This window comes from Heteronotia binoei, chromosome 4, assembly GCF_032191835.1.
Source record: "Heteronotia binoei isolate CCM8104 ecotype False Entrance Well chromosome 4, APGP_CSIRO_Hbin_v1, whole genome shotgun sequence".
NCBI classification, from domain to species: Eukaryota; Metazoa; Chordata; class Lepidosauria; order Squamata; family Gekkonidae; genus Heteronotia; species Heteronotia binoei.
Window position 1 is genome coordinate 18,261,144 of NC_083226.1, and position 3,246 is coordinate 18,264,389.

A 3,246-nucleotide genomic window follows, 5' to 3' on the forward strand; every position below is an offset into this window, starting at 1 on the left:
ATGTCACACCATATATGTTGCTTGTGCGAAAATTTGTTATTTTTGGGCAAAGGACTTTTCCTTCTCGTTGGCCTGTTTGTCCTCCGAAACAATGAACGATGCCTTCTGGTCTAGGTTTCTGGCAGTGCTTTCTTTCCAAGCGCATATTATTTGTTCCTATATTATAATTTTTTGGAACAGCGATATTTCCGAAGAAAATAACCACGTAGCTTTATGGTCTCTGGGGATCTCTGCTGAAGGAGACAGGAAGATGCTAAACATATGGAAAGAATTACTGGGAAAGTAACTGTTATTTCAAGAGACACCTCGACGTTGGGATGGGAGAGGGATTAAGATATAAAGGGAGGCCCTAAAACAAACAGAGCAACAACTCAGAATGCTGGGCATAACGTTCGGTTCAACATCAAGCATTTACATTGAGCTGGGAAATTTCTTAATGCAGAAACATTCTCACAAGGAAGTAGATGAATAGATTTTTGGAAAACAAGGCTATTGCCTTGGTAGGGGGAGATCTGCAAGGATCTGTCCCCTGCAGAGATATTTCAGCCTCCCCCTTCCCTAAAACAAACTTTATGCTTAAACTCGGTACGTAAGAGATATAAGGAAAAATCTAGGGAAATATTTTCCCTAGTAATCTGTGCTGATAGGAAACATAGTATATATAATGCCGGTACAGGGATCTGTCTGTAGTTTGCATCATCTTAGAGAATCCCTACAACATGTTAACAGCAGACCTGATTACCTACCACTCCAGTACAACAAGAAAGCGCCAAACCCTATACCATATGTGGAAATGATGCTTCCCATCTGACAGCTTTATGGTACTTCAGAATTTTACTGCTACATCCTAAGATTCAGGAACCAGCTCATTGACAATCCTAATACAGCCCCAGTAAAGCTATATCCTACTCTCTCTCCATAGTAGAGTTGCCAGAGAAGTGCCTAGCCACCAGTGGGAGAGGGAGAGGGCAGATATGAGAGGGAATGATGCGTTGATTGCATGACCTCACTTCCATTGAACCCCGGGAAGTGACATCACCATGACAGACTCTCTAGGATTTGCCAAACTCTATGGCAAAATCATAGAGTCTGGGGTAAATCCTAAAGCGTGACACTCTAGGGTTCACCCCCCAAATGGGCTATCCACACCCCCCCCAATGCTACTTTGGCTCCCCATGTCGACAAAAGTAGAATGTGCTAAACAAGTAACAACTGTAGAGGTGACCATGGCCCACCCAGTAGATGCTATATTCATGAAGTTCACTAGAAGGAAACACAGCCACTCCAGTGATATCACCCAGATACCTTCACAGCTCACTCGGCAAATGAAAACCTGAGCTGTTAACTCTCCCAGGAAGAGTCTTAGCTCCCCAGCAGGGTGTGTGACAATGACCCGAGTAGCAGTTTTTTGTGAGGTACGGGCAGAGGTGGAATTCTAGCAGGAGCTCTTTTGCGTATTAGGCCACACCCCTGTGATGTAGCCAATCCTCCAAGAGCTACCAAAAAGAGCCTTGGAAGCTCTTGGACGATTGGCTACATCACAGGGTGTGGGGGACCTAGACCTTAGCATAGCAGCAAGGGAACACACAGGAGAATATTCACTGAAGACATCCATGTCATTCCCCCCTGAGAGCTCATTTAGGGAAAGCATTCCCATTAGAAAGGAGAATGAAGGAGCTTGAATCTTTATGAAGAGCAAAGCTGGCAATAGGGCAAAGCCAACATGCTAACCAGCAGAAAGCTCATCCGTAGCAGCTCAGAAGGTCGAGACGGAACTAGAACTCCCATCTCACTCTCTGCCAGTCTGTTCCTCTAACCACACCCAGCTAAATTTGGAGGAAACATGATGGAGCATTTGGGATCTTCCGTTGGCCCTCAAGTCAAACCTCACCATGTATGTCAGGGTAAGAAAAATAAGAGAAAGGCTTATTAAACTAATCTGGAACTATTCACATGTTACTATGACATTTCCAGATTTCCATATCCCCCCGCCTTTTAGACCATAAATAATAGCAGTCACCAAGTCACAATCGACGTATGGTGAGCCGTTATAGCAGGAGTGGCCAACGGTAGCTCTCCCAATGTTTTTTTGCCTACAACTCTCATCAGCCCCAGCCACAATGGCCAATGGCTGGGGCTGATGGGAGTTGTAGGCAAAAAAACATCTGGAGAGCCACCGTTGGCCACCCCTGGTTTAGATCACAGTACCTGACCTCACAGGTTGGCAGCTCTGTTTGTAAAGAAAAGCTTATGCTCTGTTGTGTTTCACATCTCCCCCCTTCACATGTGATTATTCCCCTCCTATCCAGCGGAGCGAGGCAGGCCAGTAAAATCCTTGCTATAAAGGTTGCAGGCACGAGCCAGCTGAAAGACACATTTGCTCTGTTCTCCTGTATGGCTTTGGAGGGTTTTGCTGGGTTTTTTTTTTAAACTATGATATTTCAATGGAGCTGAAAAATCTCTCATAGGAAAGGCTTTGCAGCATGCTGTGAGCAATTTACAGCTGCCAAAACCATATCAATCCAATCCCATGGGAGAGCCTTCCTTCTTTAAACCATTCATTTGAAAAAAAAAGAAAAAAGAAATAGCAACAGGGGCCAGCTGCCATTCCACCCCCCCCACCCTTGACTCCAAGAAAAATTTTCGCAGATGGAACAGCTTCATTAGAAGCTATCCTTAAAGAATCCAAGCCAGAAGATATGGAGTGGATAAACAAGAACACCAACGATTAAGAATTATTTTGGATCTTTCTTGGGAGTGGGAAGTTTTGGGAGGAGTTTACCATTGGCTTGCGAGAGATGCGGAGTTTGGATGCTACAACTGCAGAGGTCCTGACTCACTGGTGCCCTTTTCTCACCATTGTCCCCTTGCAAGCACCATTTTGCCAGCATTTTTTGGTGCCACACCACAAGAGGGATTTTGGAGATTTTTTTTTTTAAATTAGTCATTGCTATAGCATTATAGTGCTATAGCATTTGATAGTGCTCGTGTGCTATAATGCTATAACAATCTAGTTCAGCTTATCTGTTTTTTTTTAATTCAAAGTTTATTAATTTCCTTGATTTCCACAGTTTTCTTCAAAAATTGCATATACAGGTAAGTTGCTTTGCTAAAAACCATAAGAGTTAAACTACAGCAAGTCAGAAGTAGATCAAGTTCTGATACATTACGCTCCTAGGCAAAATATTGCTTTCAGTCAGGCAAGTAATCACTGTGTACCATCATTCTATAATCTTTTTCTCATAC